Source organism: Dasypus novemcinctus, chromosome X, assembly GCF_030445035.2.
Source record: "Dasypus novemcinctus isolate mDasNov1 chromosome X, mDasNov1.1.hap2, whole genome shotgun sequence".
NCBI lineage: Eukaryota > Metazoa > Chordata > Mammalia > Cingulata > Dasypodidae > Dasypus > Dasypus novemcinctus.
In genome coordinates this window covers 38,981,700-39,004,049 of record NC_080704.1, presented here as the reverse complement: position 1 = coordinate 39,004,049, position 22,350 = coordinate 38,981,700, and the positions used below count along the sequence as shown (strand labels likewise).

At 38.7% G+C, this 22,350-nt stretch overlaps 1 pseudogene; it reads right to left on the bottom strand.

The window, feature by feature from the left end:
* Positions 1 to 18,628: 18,628 nt before the first annotated feature.
* On the bottom strand, positions 18,629 to 21,772 carry LOC101417627 (importin-5 pseudogene; annotated as a pseudogene).
* Between the last annotated feature and the right edge of the window lie 578 nt (positions 21,773 to 22,350).

Sequence of the window (22,350 nt, the reverse complement as noted above, 5' to 3'; positions counted from 1 at the left end):
TAGGTAGCTGGGTGTGGTTAGATAGGAATGCTGCTTGCAAAGGTGTGGACCCGGTGGGATGGGTAAGCCCTAGGCACTCTGCCATTGCCATGCGACCCTCTAGGGGAGAAGGTGGGAGAAGGCAATGGCAGACAAGCCTGAGGACGAAGACTGACTGCTAAAATGGTTTGAAAAAGCTTTGCAGGACCTTGCACTCTCCTGGGGGACCTCTGTCTTGGCATGGCCATGATTCAAACCACTGCCCTATGACCCAGCCATCCTGACAGGGGCCATATTTTACAAGCCTGAGCACGTGGTGCAGATGTGGACTTGGAGAATTCCCAAGCCCTGGCCCCTTCCCTCCTGAGACCACGACCTTTGGGATTCATAGGCAAACCTGCTCAAAATAGAGAAGCAAAGGAAGGCATCAAACAAACTATAGGCTATACTTCCATTCACCACTAAACTCCTGGATTGGCTCGCCAAATATGTTACTGGATTTCATTTAGGTTTTTCGTCTATGCTGGAGAAATGAATCTCAAGAGCATGTCGGGTAAGTTAGGCCAGTAATTTATTCAGTTAGGGAGGGAAGAGAAATGGAAGAAAATAACAGAGCAGGGGTTCCAGGTAGAGAGGAAGGGGGTGAAAAGGGATAAGGAGGGCTGATTTATAAGTTATAATTGCCCTCTATAGATTATAAATCCCCAGTTTACTTCTGTGGCCATGTGGCAGAGGAAAAATGGTGAGAGCAGCACATAAAGGGCAGGAACGGGTTCAGAGGCAAGAAAGTGGAGCGCACGCAGGTTCAGACCTCATGGTCTGCTTTATAAACTATTAATTATTCTACTCCTTTGTTAATGGCAGGGGAGGGGTTCCAGCTTAACCAAAGTTCACCATTTCACACAATTTAATACTACCATCCAGAGGCATGAAAACATACACTAGCATTGAATAAACCGACAAACACTAAAGAGCCATGGCACACAGAAACACAAAGCCCATCAATTTGACTCATAATTTTCATTTTTCCAGTATGGCCATTTTTGAGCTATAGCTTGTTAATTAGTGTGACCTTAGCAAGGGGAACTTCTAACAGGATTCTTTGCTTATTCTTGCTGTTTACAAAATAAGCTCATTTGCAATCCAGCACCAAAACAAAGACCTATTGCTTAACTCATATTCAGACCAAGCTTTATTATAAGAACCAATCCACTTTTCTGTAACTAAGATTTTCCAAATCCAGACTAATTTTTCAGGATGCATTCCATTGCAAAGCCCCGGGATACTGACACCTTATTTTCTATGTCAGCAGAAAGAGAGAGAGAGAGACCGAGAGCTGCCAAAATAAAGGCACAAGTGCCAGCAAGCCGTCCCCCCCCCCCTTTTTTTTGTGAGACCTGGAGAAGATGGCTTCACTCCAAACTTTTGGAGGTACCGAGGTCTTCTTTGGGAGCTGATCAGGCTCCTTTTCTCAAGTTTAAAGTTAGGCTTTCCTGACACTATGCCCCCTGGGGGGGGGGCGGGTCTTACCTGTCTGCTGTGTGGAGTTTCATTTTCATTCTCAGGATTTCCTTTTAAACCCTCTGGTATGTCTGATTACTCCCCAGGAGGACTCTGGTGAAGCCCACATCCTCTTTCTGGACTGAAAGGGGTCCAGAAGTGCCCAGATTTGGGGTTCACCTGAACGCTCCTGACTTCCTCAGAGGAGTCCAGAAGGGGCAGCAAAAGGCTGCCATTTCTGGCCTTTGTTGTGATCCCAGATGTGCGCCTAGGAAATGCTGTGGAAGCAGAGAGATTCACTGATCATGTATTGAAGGCCAGGACTCAGTAATATTCTTGAGAAGGAAAAAAGATTTATTATAACTGGCCAGGCTCAGGGACTCCTGTCCAAAAACTTGAGCCCTGAGTAGGATTTTTGGGTCCCTTTTATATGGAAGGTCATGCTCCACTTCTTAACCCCAGGCATTTATGTTTTCTCCTTTCTGCATGATTATTACAGAAAGCAATTAAAATAATTTTAAAAGATTAACTAGAGACCACATGGTCTTTTTCCCCAAGATTTTCAAAGCCATAGTGAAATGCATTTAAATATTACTAGCTAATAACAGAAGAAGATTTGCTAGCAGTAAGAATTAAAGAAAATATCTTGAATCTCTTTTTTAGCACTGAAATTGGCTGGAATCAATCAACAAAAATTCACCATATCCTGAGAATGGTGCAGGCATTCTAAAAGTGAGAAGCTGGTGATAATTGGGTAGAATCTTTTCATGGAAAAATTTATATAAAAGAATGTGGTAGAAATGTTTTTTTGTTTTTGCAAAAACACCCTATTTTAGTTTCCTAGACTGCTTAAAGCAAATACCAGCAAATGGTTCAACTTGAACAAGGGGAATTATTAGATTATAGTTTTTGAGATCATGAAAATGTCCAAATCAAGGCACAATCAGGCTATACTTCCTTCCCAAAGACCAGCTGCCAGCAATCCTTGGCTCCTCTGCCACATGGAAGCACCTCCTGGTCTCTCCCTTCTCTTTCTGCTTTCCTTGATTTCAGTTTCTGTGGCTTTCTCCTCTTTGTCTTTCTTCATTTTATAAAAAACTCCAGTAATAAGATTAAGACCCATCTTGAATGAGGTGGGTTACACCTTAACTGAAGTAGCCTCCTCAAAAGTTCCTACTCAAAATGGGTCCATACTCATGGAAATGGATTAGATTTAAGAACATGTTTTTCTGGGATACATACAGCATCAAACTACCACACAACCAATAGAAACAGACAAATGTAAGCTATTCAAAAGAAAAGAAGCAGAAAAAATGGGGGAAGAGAGAGATCTTTTGAGAAGTTTGAATCATGAAATTATTTTGAAACTGTAGAAAGAAGTCAAATGAGAAGTCAAAACTGGATACTTCTCAAATAACTTATGAAGGGGAACAATGAGATATGTAGTTGCAAAGTGCATATAGTATGTATCAGTCAAAAATTATACTCTAATCTCAGCCAGATTCTCTTAAAAAGCAATTTTCCTTGTTTAGGAAACACCATAAGGGCTCCAATATTAGTATTGTCCTAGAAAACAAAGTAAATAATTTACTCCTTTACATGCTAGTAAGGCAAACGTATTTCTGTATGTGTGTGTTTCTTCTAAAAATGGATTTGGAAACTAAGTAGCCTGTGGAGTGAAGTAGCCAGTCAAAATTCTCTAGTGTTGGCATGGTGAACAGCATTTTATAAACAAGGATGTTTAATATTTATGTGTAATGTTTTGCATTGATGTAATACATTTACTTGGTTTACTAATCTCCAAATATTGTCTCACTCATGGATGCTTTTTGTGAATGGGTTCTCTTGTTAAGGTCACTAGGACACAGACCAACCACCAAAAGATGGATTCAAAGGGGACCCTTGTGACTTCCCTGGGTTCTTGCCTGGTGCAGAGAATTGAAGTCCACAACAAGGTTGTTCACAGAAGAGAAAGAGTTTTATTAAGCCCTCAGAGGTTAGGAGACTAAGTCTCAAATATGCCTCCCTGAATAAATGGGACAAGGGTTTTCATTAGATTTAGACAAAAAGAAATGGAACAGAAATTTCATTATCTGATAAATTTTGTCATCAGAGGGGGAGAAAAGTAGTCTCCTAGTTGAGGGCCAAAACTGCTTGTTCCTTCGCTGGTCCAGTGGTCTGGTATTTTTTTCCTGTCCGCTTTGATAAGGCTTTTCAGAGTGTCCTTGGTTTCAGGCTCCTGTCTGTTTCACCAGCTTGAACAAAGAGAAAGGGAGTGGAAAAGAGGAACTTGCTAGATTTAGAAATTGGGAAGAAGTAAAACAGTAGTTGTTCTCTAACCAAAGAAGGCCTTTCAATAATAAGTAACAAGTGTACAGCTACACAATTAGCTACAAGTTATAAGGTGGAGATTATACAATCTACAATTTCATCATTAGCTATTAATATACCTTGTGGTATTTTTAGACTCTCAGAATCATGGACACTATTTAAAGTGAAAGCAAATGTAATATGTAATATGACTAGTCACATCAATGTGTATCTTCCTCACCACATAACCAACAGAAGTAAACTCACTTCTTCTCCCAAGATCCTACTTGCCATGATGCACATTACGGTGATTGCTCTTTGACTATAAGTCATTCAATGTTAGGTATTTTACCATGCACATAGATCCTTTGAACCTTGCAAGTTATAGGACAAACTGCTTTCTGTTCTTGCACAACCATCTTTTATTATGCAGGTTTTCATGGCTGAAATGTTCCTTGCATGCTCAAAAAATCTAGGCACATGCAGGTTTGCACAGTTATCAGAAGCGCACATATTAGGACTGCAATCCTAAGTGGGCTAGGATAGTATTTCTCGAAGTGTGGTTCACAGACCTGCAGCATCAACATAGCCTGGGAACTTGTTAGAAATATAAATTGTGAGGCCCCAACCCAGCCCTGGGGGTGAGGCCCACCAAACTGTGTGTTAAAATGTTCTTTAGGTGATTTTGATGCACACTCAATTTTCTGGCTTCCAACAGTAGTTTTTAGTTACTCTGTTCCTTTGTGATGGCCATGCATCTTTACATAAATGTAAGATGACAGGGACCTATTTTTCAAGAGTAGCCAAGCACAAATAAGAGAAAACAGACTTGTTTGGCCTTCATACCAGAACATCCTCTGGTTAGGCTGTCATGATTGTATAACTTAACAATAACAAAGCTTTATATCCTAGAATGTTATTCTGAACATTTTACCAAAGAACAGACTGTAGATCTGGTCTGCCTGACTGCTATTTGTGTTGCCTTGAGAAATTTACTTAACTCTCTCTTCCTCAGTTTCTTCATCTGTAAAATGGGAATAATAATACAATCAATTCTACATTGTAGAATTGTTGTGAGATTAAATAAATTAACATGCATAAGCCTTTTAGAATAGTACCTGACTCATGAGCTTTATACAAATACTTGACCTTATTAATAACAAGGAGGATATATTACAAATAGCAGATTGCTGAAATTTCGGAAGCCAGGTCATACAGAAAATTTGTTGAAAGAACTAAGAAATTAACCTAGACAGAAGAAGATTAAGTAAATACATTATAATAATTTTTTACTTATCTGTGTTGCTCCAGAAAATAATACTAGGATAAAAGAGAAGTCACAAGAACATAAAAATCTTTTTTTCAATATATCATGTTAAAGTATATATCAGATGTTAAACTATTTAAGCAGAGTGAAATTTCATGACAGTGTGTTTTGATTATAGTATTATTAGTGATTGCCATCCCCAGTTCTTTTTTTAAAATTTATTTCTCTCCCCTCCCTGCCCCCCCCCCCCATTGTCTACTCTCTGTGTCCACTCACTGTGTGTGTTCTTCTGTGTCTGCTTGGATTCTTGTCAGCGGCACTGGGAATCTGCATCTTTTTTTGTTGTGTCTTCTTGCTGCATCAGCTCTTCATGTGTGCAGTGCCACTCCTGGGCAGGCTGCGCTTTTTTCACGCAATGCGGCTCTTCTTGCAAGTGGCAGCACTGTGCATGGGCCAGCTTACCACATGGGTCAGGAGGCCCTGGGTTTGAACCCTGGACCTCCTATATGGTAGGCAAATGCTCTATCAGTTGAGCTAAATCAGATTCCCCCCAATTCTTGTCTTTTGTCCATAACAATTGTCCATATACAATACAACTGGGAAAACTTCTTATACTGAGAATGGGCAGAATGGGAGGGAGAGGAAGTGATGGCTGCCTGATGTTTTGGGAAATTCTGAGGTCAATATAGAGTCAGTTGTGCAATGTATAAGCTTCACTCTCTTTACTTTTGTGCTTTTGAAAATTCAGGATGTTTAAAAATTATTCTTTTTGTTAAATTCACAATTCCATGTCACCACATTTTATGAGATTAAATTTTTGGATACCATGTAGCACACTGTGATGGGGTATTACTAAAACCCCATTAGAGTTAGTAAAGAGCCTCTGTCCCAAACCCCTTGAGTATGCTGTACAGACTTCCCACCTTCACCCCTGGAGCCCCTCAAACCTCCCCATGAACCAGAAATTGCACAATAGGGCACTTCCGAGATGCTGCTCCAAATCTAAATCTGGGACTCGTTTGTCCAGTCTGATTCATCAATCAGTTATTTAGAATATTGAATAGCACCCTGATTCTTATGCAATGATTGCTTTTTCTTTATGGCACTTGGTAATTACTCACGGTTGGTACATGTTTATTTGTTTATTTATAAGTTCAGTGCCAAAGATCCCAATACTATTCTGTCTTATTCATCATTGTAAACTCAGCACCAAGAAGAGATCCTAGCACAAAGTATGTCATTTAATAAGTAGTTGGAAGTGGTCGACTAGCAAATAAATGAATATATGAATTTTCTAAGTAGAGGTGATCACTTTTTGAAGAATGTGTTACATCCTTGCCCAGCAAGGAATTATCAACAAAATTGAATGCGTATATTTTGAGTATTGGGGACATTTAATCAACACAATTGATAGACTTAAGATTAATATTTACATTTCAATGATATTAAAATTCATGTCATTTTCCTCATGATGGATGAAAAGCTCACTCCCTATTTAATTGATGCTAATTACGATGTAAACCACATTTTACTGTCATCATAATGGATGAGATCATTAATCTCTGAAAACTGGTGAAGCATTATTTAAATTACTAATTGGATTTCAATAAGCACTTAGATTATCAATGATTTTAAGTCTGCATAATGAATGATTGGAAGCCTTATAAAAAATGATATATTAATACCATAGAATCTGAATAACAAAACCATTCTCAAATATGTGATTTTACTGAACTGTTGTAAAAAAAATTCAAACTTTGAGGACATGAAATGAATCTAAAACAATTGAGGTCTACTTATCTTACTTGTTTCCAATAAATATTTGATTATAATTAGTAATAATGATTTTGTAGAATGTATGGAATAGCAGAAGCCTTAGGAAAATAGCTTCTGGGAGAGGGAGTGATAGAAGGAACACTTTGTTGTGGTAATTACCCCTGTGGTTAGAAATTCTAGAGGCAGTATGGGTTAGTTGGAAAATCATGGACTTTGACATCAGACCCAGATTCAAATCTTAGCTCTACCATTGACAAGCTGTTAGACAGGAAAATTATATCACTTTCTAAGCCTGTCTGCCTTTCTCAACATTCCTCTTTCTTTCTTCATTTCCTCTTCTTGTCCTCATTCTTCTTTCTCTCTTTTTCACTTTTGTTTTTTTCATATGCCCACATATAGATTTCAGTGTTCATGAAACCCAAATTTATTTCAATGTAGTACACTTTTATCAAAATTATCATCATGTGCTCTGATTACTAAAGCCCATGCATTAGACCTGTTTTCCTCCTACAGGGACCTATCTAGTCTGTAAAAAAGCTGTAAAAGGCTATTAGGACAGATTAAATAAAGACTGAATTTATTGCACAGAGAAACAGTTTACTCATGAGCTCCTACTCTGCCTGTTTTTGAGATAATCTAGTTCAGTAAGTTTATTGATTGGATTCAATATTTCTTAATTTGTCTCTTATCAACATCATTCTGACTTGATGGCCATTTCTTTTTTCCATTCCAGCCACTTTTCCTAGATTGTAGAAGGCTAATTAAGTCTAATAACAAAAAGCTGACCAAGAAGGTTAAGGAAGTCACACACATGTGTTACATTGCCCAGACCTTACCTACTCCCACTTCCTTCTCTGGGGAAGTCACGAACACATGCTAAGAGGCCATCCTCTAGCCTTCCACTACCCCCACCTCCTTTTGTACTGTGTGCTGTTTCATAACCTGAAGGAGATGTTAAATCTAATGAAAAGACCCCATCAGACGTTAAGCCTGGAAACCAGGAACTAGCAGCCAGAGATGCTTAGCAGAACAGGAATTCTAAGTGGCAGGTCCACCCCCACTACCAGCTGGTTAAAGACCACACTCAAACAGTGTAGATTGGTCTCTTCTCTGACACAAAGTGCCAACCTACCATCTTTAACCCCAAACTGGACCAGTTTTTGGCCACCTCTGTACACCAGCCATGATGGACCTTTCCCCCCTGCACTTTTGGACTATGTAAGTGACAAAGAGATTTGCCCTTTCTAGACTGTTTATTCTGTATAATAAAGGGATCATTTTCTGAAATTGTCTGTTGTGTCCTGAAACTGTGTTTACATGACACACTATTGTAGTAACTTGCTCTACAAAGACTTTACAGGAAAATATATATGAAGTCAGTGTCCCTTGTATCTCACCCTTTCTTTCAATAATTATAAATTTTTGGTAGAAAATAGCATCTTGGAACATAAGGATATTCAAATATTGGTATTTTCAATGTATGACTTGATCAGATGTGTGACTGCCAGTGGGATCTACAATAATGAAGGGACATTGAAAAGTTGACCTTCCATGCTATGGTGTTGTTGTGGTAGTCAAGAGGAATCAGTGATTGAAGTATTGAAGACTAGAATGTGAGACTCCTCTGAGAAGGAAATTTTATTAACAGCCATCTGGGTCTAGCAGAATTGTGTCCAAAAGCCAAGCCCTGAGCAGGGTTTTTAGGTTCCTTTTATGCAGAGGATTTGGGGGCCAGGTCAGGAGGTGTTTTGGCATTAAAGGACTTTCTTTGTTGGATGGTTTCAGTTTCTTGGGGCCTAGGGGCTTTTCCAGGAGCCAAACAAGCTTGAATACACACACAGCCCTTATCATTCTTGTATATACTTACAGCCCATATCATTCCCCCTTTTGATGCCTGCTTAAATTCATTAAGCTTTGGCATTACTATAGTTGGAGTTCTCTTAAACTGGCTGGTATGTGTACAGGGCCATAAGGTAGGCGGCTGTTTGTGTTTTTGCTGCATTATTTATCAAAGTGCATACCCTAGCTATTATTAAGGGGAGGAGGCAGGGAAGTATGATGAGAGCATGGGAAGAGTTCCAGCTGTTCACTTATTAGGCTGCTTATTTTTCCCATCAATCTTCCAAGAGGGCTCAATGATAAAGTTTTTGGGGGAATATCCAGGGCTTCTCCTGGCTTCCAGAGGAAGTCTTTTTCCAAGCGGCAGAATTTTGGGGAGAGTCTTCTAGCAGCCATCTTGGGGGCTATTGATGTCTGCATGGGCTTTTTGCCAGGTTCCAGATCCATCTATTGATTTTCTATTTTACTAGCCTGCTTCATTTCCCCCTCAGAGAGTTTACACCTTTAATTTTAAAGGGGTGCTGAAGGGAGATGATCTTTCTTTTTCTGTAGTTACTTCCTCCTGGTTAGGGGCAGTAGGCCCTACCTGACAAGGTGTAAAAGTCTCTTGCTATTTCTGTCTCTGTTGGAGAAAGAAAGATCTGGCATTCTGGGTGAAGCTGGATGACGTTTTCATATGACTAAGAAGATGTCGATTCTGGAAGAAATAAACTTGATTAGAATTTTGAGAATACATCGTCCCAGTAAGGGAACACTGGATCACAGAAGTAGAAAAGGTCAGGTGCCTGCAAAGGCTGTATTTTCCAAAAGTTGGTGGGAAACAGTATTCTTCCTTCAGTAGAATGTGAAGAAGCAGTGTTTTTTTTTAGTTAAGTTAAAGGAGATGAAAACAGACACAGTTTTTTAAAGGGATGTTTGGTTTATCTTCCCTCTAGCAATAGGCATTTGGACTAGAGTTAGAGGGAACAACTGATTTTGACATAGACACTACTTAGCTTTTCTCTTGAAGAGGTATTTCAGGCTGTCTAGGGACTGGCATTCGTACATTGTGTCAGGTGCTTCTGGTAAATTGGCACTTCCTTGGGCAGCTGGTTTCACTTCGGATTAGTGCACCAAGCTGTAAATTCTTTTGACTTTAATAGCTGTGGGAGAGATCAGAACTGCAGAGTAAAGTTGTTTACATTTTGGTTCTAATTGAATAACTTCTGGTAATTTTTTGATTGTTTTTACCAGGCTTTGTTTTTTTGAAAACCCATTTGGCTAAGCTGGTTAGGGCATCTTTCCCCAGATGAGTGACTTAGTGAAGTCCATGAAGGATTTTTCACTGCCCTGCTCCTCACAGGCAGACTTGAGTATCCTTAAGAAGCCACCCATCAGCTTCCAGGGTGAATCCCAGGCTAGCTGCCCTGGTTGGTTTATCTTGGGTGTATTGTGGAACTTTAAGTACTGGTACAGGTGCTTGAATAAGGGGTAGGAGGGAAACTTGGGTTTGTGCTGTATTTTAGCAGCTGCATTAGCTTTAGGATTTCCCTATTCTATAGCAGAGTTTTCTGATGCCTAGGACGATGCATACCTGCTATTTTTTGAGGTAACAATACAACTTCTAGTAAGTCTAGGATTTCTTGCCTCTGCTTAATAGGTGACTTACTGTTAATAAGCAAGTTTTATTTGCTATACAGCAGAATGAGCATGAAGGACAAGGAAAGTATATTTAGAGTCTGTGTAAATATTAGCCCGTTTCCTGGCTGCTAGCATTAAACTTTGGGTAAGGGAAATCAGCTCTGCCTTCTGGACTGAAGTTTCAGGGGTAAGAGCTTTGGCCTTTATGGTTTCAAATTGAGAAACTACTGCATAGCCTGTCCTTTAAATTCCTTCCTTAATAAAACTGCTTTTATGAGTGAACTATTCAATGTTTGGGCTCACAAGAGACTCATTTTAAAAATCTGGCCTGCTTGAGTAGTTTTGGTTAAGAGTCTCAAGGCAGGAGTGGAGAAGGGGCCCCTCAGGATCTGACTTTGGGCCCTCTACTGGCCCAAAGTGGCTGGGTTGAGAGCCTGATACACCCTTATCTGCACCTAAGGGGTCTCTAGTAATTGAGCCTGGTATTAATTAACTGGCTACCTGTAAGCCACTGGTGGCCTCTGGCCTCAAGCACATCCTTCACCTGGTGTGGGGTGAAGACTGTGAGAGGTTGCCCTTGACGTAGTTTGGTGACTTTCTCAATTAAAAGGGCTGTTGGCCCCACTGTTCTCAGGCAAGGTGGCCATTTCTTTATTTTATAGACATGTTCATTAACTACTCAGAAGTTGAAGTTTACAGGACTTTTGACATGTTCAATGTTTTTCTGCATATGATCTAATAGGATTATCACTATAAGTATTAGGAGATTGAGGGAATAGGATATAGGTACAGAATTTAATACTAATTAACATAATTTTCAGTGCATAGGTTTTTCTTTGAGCTGTAATTAATAGATTTAAGTTTCAGGTGTGCAATACTTTATGTGTTATCTCTCCATGGAAGTAGGCTATAATGCCAGTTGTGTTTAAGTTTTACTCACAGTACTCTGGTATTCATTGCTCCACTTGGTATATTCTTCACAGAAGCTGCAGCACCGTTAGAGAGAAGCTAGGAAAGTAGTTTCCAGTATTCCACTGTCCTGGTGCACAGTGCCTTTCAGCACTATGAAACAGTGCCAGTCTGGAGGCAATGTCCTTTGTACATTTGGCTGTACTGAGCCAATGTTGGCTGCTGCAGGATTTTGAATCTGCAATGTAGTATCCATTGACTTTAGGAGCACAACCAGAGATGTAGTAGATACATTTCTTGTTTTAGGGGTCAGTGACCAACCTAGCCAATAGCTCAAATGGAGAGGTAACATGCAGTGTATTGAAGGTCTGGTTTGAATTCACAAGAGAGTTTGACAAAGCTAAAGTTTATCTCTTGATGTGTGTACACTTTTTAAACACTTCCAATGCAATGTGTAACATACTAAATTAACTTACCTTTTTAGTACTTTGTTTCTTACTTCTATACTTCTACAATGAAGACATTAATTAGCAGGTATTAGTTTAGCAGTAGAGGAAAAACTACTTTTTCCATTTTTAAAGTGAAAGCTGAAGATTTCCAATGGAATTAAGGTAACTTTTCATTACCACCACTTGAATATGCACATTGAGGTGACTTCCAGATGGTTTCACTGCTATGAAGTTACTTTTTGCCGTTAACATCAATTTAGGTTTCTGGTTAATAATGGCTTCTTAGAACTAGCCATTCAAATGCTTTAGTTTGGAAGATGCTCTTACAAACTCTTTATAATTAACCACAACCATGTAGACTGGTTAATTTACCTTAAAACCAATGGATATTACTTTATGCATTTAAGAGGGGGCAGATCTACATTTTTTAAATTAAATTTATATTTAGATTTTTATGTGACTTTTCTGTTTTAGCCCAATTTGGGCTCTAGGAATATTTATCATACATATAGCCACATATTTAATTTTTAACAACTTGAATAGAGCTCTTTTAAGAATTATTTGTTATTTTGATATTATCATTCTGATGTATGAAGGTATATACTGAGCAAATAGGCAGACATGAATAGTTTGACACAGAAGCACAACTTAGTTACTTTAAACTTTCATTTTTTCATAAATCAAGTTTAACCATAAAATGACATTTGAAAGATCATTTTGAAGGCTTTCCTCTGTGGGCTTTCCCAGTCTAGAGGTTTGTGGATTCCCCCCTTTGTGGCTTCATATAAAGCAAGGTAGGATGGTTTGCTGAGGTCCAGGAGCCCAAGGCTTGGTGCTTCCACAAGGGCTTCCTTGAGAGTGTTCAGGGCTTTCCTTTAATTTGCACTATGACCATTTGGGTTTGCACTAGAAGTTTTGTTTCTGAATTAATAGCTTATAACCAAAATGTCCCCAATGCTTTCATACAATTTTCTTTTGCTTTAGAATCTTATATTTTACTTTGACTTTAGTAGACTTTGGATGAGCAAGACTAATTTTATGTGTATTCACTGAAGCTATTAAAGCCTCAAGGACCAGTAGAACAGGAGACAGGGATGTCTCAAGTTTGTTTTCCCCTGAGCTATAGGGGCAGAGGCTGATAGGCTAAATTTACCCAAATATAATTTTAGTTATTATCCTTCTGCTGTTTTATAATATAAAGGCATCTATAAATAATCTCAACTCTGAAATAACCATAAGCAAAGGCAAGGGGTGAGACTAGGTTTGAAGTGACCTTGAACGAAGGTAGGTCAGTTTAGAATTTAGTTACAGTTTTTAGTAAGTTTTTACATTAAGGTGAATTGGGTACTTTTGTTAACTAAGCCACAAGAATTTTATCAGTAACAACTTTGTGAGTTTCTCTGCTTTTCCAGCAATTAAATAAATTCTGCTTGAGATTTATGCACTAAATACACTAGCAAGACAGTATTGACATTTAAAGATTCATTTTTATGTTATCTTTTACCATTATCCAATTTCTAACAGGTGAATCCCAAATCTGATTTCATAGGCATATGCAAACTGACAAAGTTAAATGCAGATTTTAAAGTTGAACACAGAGTTAAGCACAGATTAAAACAGAAGATAAAATTTTATAACTTTAGCATTTTTAGGAATTCTGATCTTAATTGATGGTATATGAGCTCATATGAGCTCTCTTTATCTTGATCACTATTCATACCTTTTATAGTCACAGCTGAGTTTAAACTGAGAAGTTTGAGATAAATTTCTTCATTTATTTAAGGAGACATGACATGAGGTTTCTGGATCTTAGATTTACTTATTCTTTTTTCTTACACTGGTTTAACTGGAATTCAGTGTTTTATACAGAGGCTGTTTTAGGCTATCTTGTGGCCACATGGACTAGTAGTAGGCAGAATTTCCTGATTTCTGAGAAAAGACTTCTATGGGGAATTTGCTGGTATGCTAGAGGCCATGCCCATTACTTTAGGAAGAATGAAGATGCACCTTTTCAGTTGACTGATCTGGCATCCCAGAGTCCTAGTCTGACTAAAGTTTATCATTCCACATAATTTAATATTATCATCTGGAGGTATTAAAATATACACTGAATAGACAAATACAAAAGAGTTAAAATACAACAACAGAAACATACAGATTGCTAGTTTGATTCATAATTCTTACGCTTTTGGTATGGCTGTTTCCAAGCTTTCCATAATCTCACATTAGTTATTTTTATTGCTTTTAAGATTTTTGACTGGGGCTACAGGGGACTCACATAGCATTAACTCACAACTTTCTGGTTCTTTTATCTTTTTACAAGTCAAAGAAGATTTGACCACATGGGACCTTTTGCCTATATTTTTTCTGCTTATAAAGCAAGTTTAATTGCAATATAGCATTAAAATTCAAAGACCCATTTCTGCCAAAATTTTCTGTCATCTAACCTATGTCTAGACCAAGCTTCATTACAAAAATTAATTTATTTTTCTGTAACCAAGATCTCTCAAATTTAGACTAATTTTTCAGGATGCATCCTAGTGGGAAGCACTGGGGTACCAACACCTCATTTCCCATGGTGGCAGAAAGAGAGAGAGAGAAAAAAAACAGCTAAAATAAAGGCACAAAAAGAAAGCAGGCTTCCCCTTAAAGGGTTCAAGAGAGTGGGACTCTAACCCATGAAACCTCTCCCACTACTGTCAAACCTTTACTACCTTAGCAAAGGAAAACCAAGTGCTAACTCATGATATTATTATTTTTATTAAATGTTTTCAAAACATTCCAAAGCACTCTAAAACAAACCTTTAAAGAGAAATTCGGTGACAAGAAATAGGAAGGTGAATACATGGGTAAAGATTTTCAGCATGCAACCTAGCAGGGTCCTACTGTGTGTGTTTCCCATGTTCCTGCCCTCTGTCAATGCTGTGCAACATGCGTTCAGCCTTTCGCTTTGGCTGTCTCTGGTTGCTCCCCTCGTTAGGACTTAAAACACCTCTTGGTATGGCAGGATGGTATAAATCCTTGTCTTGGATGAAGGGCCCTTAACAGAGCTCCTCCCCTGCCTCTAACCATACGAGGTCACTATGGAACTGTGGGTTGGGGCTCTGGGCTCTGCACTTGCCCTGCAAAAGTTCTTTGTATCTCACACATTCTTCTCAATCACACATACACAACCACCATCCTGCCCTTTCTTCCTCAGACCCAGAGAAGATAGTTTCCTCTCTTCTTGGGAGTACTAGGATCTTCTCAGGAGGTGATCAGGCTCCTCTTCTGACTTTCAGAGTCAGGTTTTCCCTATACTATGCCCCTGGGGGACTTTTTGTTTGGCATGTGGCGCTCCTCTGCCTCATTCTCAGGGTCTCCTTCAAATCCTTCAGTACCTCTGGTTTCTTCTAGGAGTGCTCTGGTGGAGTCCATGACAAATCTGTACTAAAAGGGTCCAGGGGTGCCCTGGGCTGGAGTTCTCTTGGACCCTCCTGGCCTCCTTGGAGGCATTCGAGAGGGACAAGTAAACGTTGCCATCTCTGTCCTCTGCAGCACTCCTGCAGCCTCCAAGAAATGTTGTGGCAGTCGAGAGGATTCAGTGATTGCACTATTGAAGAACAGGATGTGAGACTCCTCTGAGAAGGGAGTTTTATTAATAGCCAGTTGGGCCCGGTGAACTTGCATCCAAAAGCCAAGTCCTGAGCAGGATTTTTAGGTCCCTTTTATGCAGAGGATTAGGGGGCAGGGTCGGGAAGCTTTTCAGCATGAAAGGACTTTCTTTGTTGGATTACATCTCAGTTTCACAGGCCTAGGGGATTTTCCAGGAGCCAGACAAGCTTGAATAGACACACAGCCCTTATCATTCTTGAACACACATACAGCCCATATCAGTGTTGCTGTGTTTGAAGGAAAAGCTGTGAAATTATATATATAAATATTGTAATTTTGAAGGTAATGGAATGAAGCATCTTGGTATTTAATAAAAAAGATTTCTGTGTCCTTGATGATTGACATGATTAATAGATTATCTGTTGAAAATCTTCTCTGATAATGACAATCATGTTGTGGGCATCTTTGTACATAAAGAGAATTTCAGTTCATCACATAGATAGTTTTCATTTTATGTTACCCTAAATTTGTGGTTCATCAGCTTTCACCCTTGCTCAGTTATCAGCATTTTCAACTTTTGAATTCTCTACTGTTTCTTCACTTTAAAACTATCATGCTTCTGCCAATAACATCTGGGTTTTCCACAAACAGTTGAACGTCAGAAAAGAGGTGCAGGATGAACACAGGGGCTGAAACCAAGTTAAAAATGATGATGCATATATCTACGGTAAAGAGTTGAAGTGAAGATTAAATTAGGTGTTCCTTTTAAAGCCCTTATGGAAGACTGGCACATAGTAGTATGTTCTCTGTAAATGATAACACTTTTACTTTATTTGTCCACAGTTTCCATCTAATTTCTATTCTAAACGCTTGGGCATTACCATGTTTTTTTTTTTTTTTCTTTTTCTGTGACTAATTCAGGAAATTAACTCCCATTTCTTGACATTGGATTTGGAGTTAAAATTAGAGTAATTTCCTTTCAGAAATGGTGCCACCCCAAACTAACCCTGTGATGATTTAAGTAACTTATTTAACTTCTCTGAGTATGTTTTCTCATTTAGAAAATAAGAGTAACAGTTTATCATTGTAATGAAAATGAAATGAGATTATGAGTTATGAATTCGAATGCAGTTTACAAGGTATAAGAACTTTCAATTTTAATTTAATTAAGAAAACCTTTATCTTCTCTGGTAGAAGCTTAGAAATCTTCTGAGGATTGCATGGAAATTTTCAAAGATTTTTTTCAAGTGATCTCCCTTCCTATCCCAACCCCTGTCTTACTTCCCTAGACAGAGATTTTTCTTATTTTTGCCAGGGAGGGTGGTAAAACTTATATTGTCTCAAGGGCTTACAATACTTTTTAAAACTAGCAGCATTTTTTCCTTTAGTCAACTAGAATGCCATTTTGAGCAATATTTAGTTGTACTTTTCAAGCAGCAATTTAGTTTACTTATACTGGTTCTGATAAACCACAGGGATGATTTCAAGCTGAAAACTGAAGTCTGGCTTATCCATTTTAGTACTGGCCAAATTAGTATTGGTGTAGAGACTTCCTTTTTTATCACCACTACAATCATCTCACCTCTGTTTTGCTGTGTTCTTAGGAGGCTAGAATATTTCTGGAATGACAGTGAAAATTCATGGATTCAGACAAGCCTGAATTGTAAACTTACCCTAGGGGGATTTGACCAGTTGGTTGAAACTTAACAATAATGAGGCTGAATTATCTGTTATGGACCAATGGATGAGGTTCTGTTCCATGGCCTTGGGCTACATCCCAAATTTAGCCAATCTTCTCAGCATTTCACATCTGACTGAATTAGATGAATCAGCAAAAATACATCTCCATGACTACAAAAATGTCTAAAATTATATGACCTACTCTCCTGAATTAGTACCATTATGTTCTGATTTGGAGAAAAGCAAATGGATAGTGAATGCAAATTGATAAACTTCCATCTGAGCCTATCTCCCAGAGTTCCTCTGAATCTGGTCAATTATTTCCAAGTTCTACATTACATATTTAAGTCTGGTTCAGGTCCAACATAAAATAAAAGGTGGAGTAATGCTTGGTTAATAAGGCTCCTGTGTCTGGAAATGATTGATTCTAGGATGCACCTACTGTAACACTGTGAGGAATATGGTCATTTTCCTAAAATCCCATTAGAATTCCCAGTATATAACAAGTGCATAACATATGTTTATTCAATGACTGGAAATAGGTCAGAAGGCTTTGTTTGAGCATTCTGCCAAGGGTCAATGCCCAAAAGGTCAATGCCCTAAAGGGCTGATGAATAGAAATACCTATTCATCATGCAAGTCTAAGTTTATTAGATTTACTACTGGAAGAGAGAACACCCTGACAAGAGTGTTTAGTGATGTCTCAAAGGTAGGGAAAAATAAATTTATAGGGTTTTAATGCCTGGGATGGATGATTTTAAGTCAGGTCTTGCAACATGGGAAACTGGTTGGGAGGGGGTAGGCACAGTGAGGAAAGGACTTGAAATGAGTCCCGATGAGCAAGTTGTTCATCTTGCTAAGAAAGCTGTTTAGTTGGTTCATAATCGAAGAGCAGGTAGTTCTTGGAGCAAGAGCTAAGCTATGTTTCCTTAGTATCAGTACAGTTTAACATTGGCAAAGAAAATATGCCTCCTCCCTGTATTGTTTAACTCAGGGACAGAAATTACATTGGTTTCAGTTGTTGTACTAGTTAGGGTTCTCCAGAGAAACAGAACTGACAGGATGAATAAATATTAAGTAAATATTAAGAGATTTGTTACAGGAATTGGGTCATGTGAATGCTGGGATTGGCAAGTCTGAATTTCATAGGACAGGCTGCTAGTTGGAAACTCAATGAAGGTGACATTGAATTCCTCAAGAGAAGCCTGCTGGCTGAAGTGCCAGTCTTTTTGACTGCTGAAATCATCAGTTCTCATTTTAAGGCCTCGAAATGATTGGATGAGGAAAATCCCTGCATTGCTGAAGGCAATTTCCTTTGCTTATAGACATGATCAGACATAGATGTAATCAACGGAGTAATGACTAATATCTATCTACTAAATCCCTTCAGTTACAAACAGGTCAGTGCTTGCTTCACCAAATGACTGGACGCCAGAATTTAGCCAACTTGACACATGAAATTAAACATCACAGTTGCCAGTTAAAAACTAAATTAAGAGTAAGTAACCCTTCAAAGAACCACCTGAGAGCAAAAATTATCTTAAAGAGATTGTGATACACTAATTCATTGCAAAGAAATTGCTATCTCAGTGCAACGGATCCCACTGTAATTTGCCCAGTTTTTTCTTCTTTACCTGTTTTTTCCTTCCTCTCTTCCTGAAAATAATGGAATGAATGGAGGGAACAAGCTCTTTTGCTGAGGTAGTCAATGCTTGGTATCACTATTTTTTTTGTATTTAATAATCTTCCTTACTGTTGAAATGCAGTTCTCTGTGGCATTGACATTTTCTTTGGTCTTAGAACCAAAGAAACTAACTCTTACCAGAGGTAGAAGTGCTTCTTTATAAAAAGTACAATAGTTATCTCCACCATACCATGCTTAAACTCCTGGGCCATATGCAGTGGCTTGTCTGACTTCTGGGCAATTGTCACACGTAATGGAGCATTGGCCTTAAGCAATATTCTGCATATTTAAATGAGGCTGGCCTACAGTGTTCTATAACATCATCAAAGATGTACAATTTCCATTGTCTGTCAGGACATGGTCTATGTAGACAAACTCGGTTGACAAGTAGTAGAAGAAGCTGTTCAAACCATGGTAACACTTTTTCCTTGTAGCTATTGAATATTGAGTATAAAATGTCTGACACTTTAGTCAGAATATAAATATCATTATCATCCTCATTTTTGTAGTGATTTTTCAACCTGTTCATTGTCATCTTCATCTTGACTTTTAACTTGTCGCAATTCTTGATTTTAAAAATGTACTTCAAGTTTTGCTTTCAGTATACCTCCCAGTTCTTCAAAGCATTATTATTAAGGCATCTATATTATATCACTTCAGTGCATTTTATAAAGGAGTGCATTATTTCTGAAAGGACATCTGAATCTAGTTCTGTGCCAATGGTCTTGGTTAAAGCATCACATATGAAATGCCACATCTGTGTAAGATACTCATGACCATGAATCTTGCACATTCCAGAATGAGAAGCGTGGTTTCTGCTGCTGCCACTCAAACACCATTAAGGAAATAAAATTTCAGTAAAGAGACCATCAGCTTGACAACTTGTTCAGTGTGTTCCATAAAACCTTCTTTAATCTCCTGAGTATAGCAAACCAACATCTGACTTTTCTTCCAGTTCTATAGTTTTAATACCAAAGCTTTGCTGATCTCTGAGGTTCACAAATTTCCAACCATCACCATCACTAATATTTCCCATGTCTTGGATATCTAAAAGAGCTACTATGGTTTTAGCTGAAGCTGTCTTCATTAAAGGCCCCATCACCACCGGAAGGTAGTGCTGACGTTCTTTTCCAAGCATTTTGCATGTTCTGGCCCATGTTGAGATAATGTAAGAGACCTGAGCATCATCATCTTCCATATAACTGTAGTCTGTCTGGGTCTTCAATAATAGCTACATCACATCTGATGCATCTTGCATGAATTTTTCTTTCTCAACAGTCAGACCAATGATGTTGATACATTCAATAGTTTTTCCTCTCAGAATTCTGAGTTTCTTTTCAACCGTATTCTCAACAATGTGTTTTAATGATGGCATAAATAAATCATAGGGGACAGATTTTTCTTCTGCAGTACCTGCAACCAATGGAATGGAAGTTACACATTGTTCCAAAACAATCTTAGTGACTTTCTAAATCAACTCTTGAAGTTTCAATACCATGATGGAAGGCAAATGTTTCACCAAATTATCTAAATATGGAATTAGTAGTGACTTGAGACATATTCAGTAAAATTAACTAGAGCAGCAGATGCTTGGGCCTGCACTTGTTGACTACCTTGGTCTTCCATTGCCTACAACAGAGCTGCAATCACCTTCTCACGATATTTCTTTCGGAAACCAGATACAAAACCTACAGCCATCTGTCCCACTGCATTACAGGCTGCGTGCATCTTGGATGAGGATCCTTAAGAAAAGGCAAATCAAACTTTCCATCTCATTTAGAATCCCTGCCATTTGCTGGTGGCATCTTTCTCCAATGGCAGATAAAGCCATCAATCCTGCATGCCACTATTTTCCAGTCAGGATTTTGAAGCATTTGCATAATGAATTCTTTGATCATTGGTAGAATGAGCTTTCCACCAAATCTATAAACCATTCAATCTAAAGCTCTCTCAACCAGCATTGCTGTTAAAACCAACATCTTCTAGTTTATTAGTATTTGCCCAAACCTCACTCTCTTCCAGATCAACCACCATTGCTGACATCTGAGGAATAGTCTGTGCAACAATATTGGTATGTTTTCTTAACATAGCAGTTGCTATCTCAGACAAGGTCATGATTGCTTCAAGTGCAAGATGATGTTGTATATTATTGAGGCTAGAATCTCTGCATAACTTTAGAATTAGCTGTAGAGTAGCTTCTAAATGAAGATGCAAATACTTTTGAACAGTATCCACAATATCAACAAGAGATTTTAGGAGCAAATCGTCATTCTAGTAGCAGGAATCATTTACAGCCTATAAGAATCTGAGTAATATGTCTAAAAAGTATTTGAACAAAGCAGCATTATGCTCATTTGCAAGTATAAATGCAGTTATAGCTCCAGTAGATAATGTCCTGATAGACGGATATTTATGGTCTTTTATACACGAAACTAACATCCATTTGATGATGTCTAAATAGTGCTGCCATTGATTTCCAAAAATTCCAGGAACGTTCCAGAAAAATGTGAAGGGCAGCTCTCCTGAGCCCTACATTTTGAGCGCTAACTGAAACAAAAAACAACTAAAACCTTCAGGCCACTTATTGTTGCCATCCTCATCTATTAAATTCCTGGCCAGCTCTTCAGTAGTATTACAAATTTTTCCCTCATGCTTGATTGTATTTCCATCTTAACAATTGTTATTAGCTTGCTCTATTTTTTTCCTACCTGGCTGCATCATTGCATTTTTACTGCATCACTTTGCCATGCAGGGGCCTGCACCTTTGCACGCTGCACAAGTCTGGGACACCTTTTTTCTTCTTTTTACCAGGAGGTCCCAGGGATTGAACCTGGGTTCTCCATATGGTAAACAGAAGCTCAATTGTTTGAGCCACAGCTGCTTCCCTATTAGTTCACTCCTTTGGCAGTATGAACATCAGGAAGAAGAGTTGGGTAGACTTCATCAAACTCAGAGGACAAAAGAGGTCTGAGGGAAGAGCAGCCGTTTTTCTAGCCTTCTCAGCAGCAGTTGTAATTCTGGTGGCTTCTAACAGGAATATGATCTTTGACTGGCCTAGGATAGTCTCAGTTTTCCTCTGTCTGCTTCCAGACCACATTTGTCAAGGATGAGCAGGTTTCCCAGGAGCAGGTAGAACTATTGCTGCTCCACCACGGCCACCACCATTGCAGTAGGTGTGAGAGAAAGAAGAATGGAGGAGAGACAGGCTGCTGGCAGGGAGGGGCAGGGCTGTAACAATTTTTTTGAGGTGCTGGGGGCCTGGCATTGAACTCAGGACCTCATATATGGGAAGCCAGCGCTCAATCACTGAGCCATATCGGCTTCCCTGAGTTGGTTTTGCCATTTGTTTTGCTCATTGTTTGTTTTCGTTTTTTCAGGAGGCACCAGAACCAAACCCAGTAGCACCCATGTGGGAGGCAGGTGCTCAACCACAGGAGCCACATCCACTCACCTGTATCACTTTTTAAAAAATATATTTTTAATTTATTTTTAATACATACATAGATTACATACAACATTACATTAAAAAATATAGGGGATCCCCATGTGCCCCACTCCCCACACCTCCCACTTGTCACACACTAACAACTTCTTTCATTAGTATGGTACATTCGTTGCAATTGATGAATACCTTTTTGAGCATTACCATACAGCATGGATTGTAGTTTACATTGTGGTTTACACGCTCTTCCACTCCATTCAGTAGGTTATAGCAGGATATATAATGTTCTGTATCTGTCTTT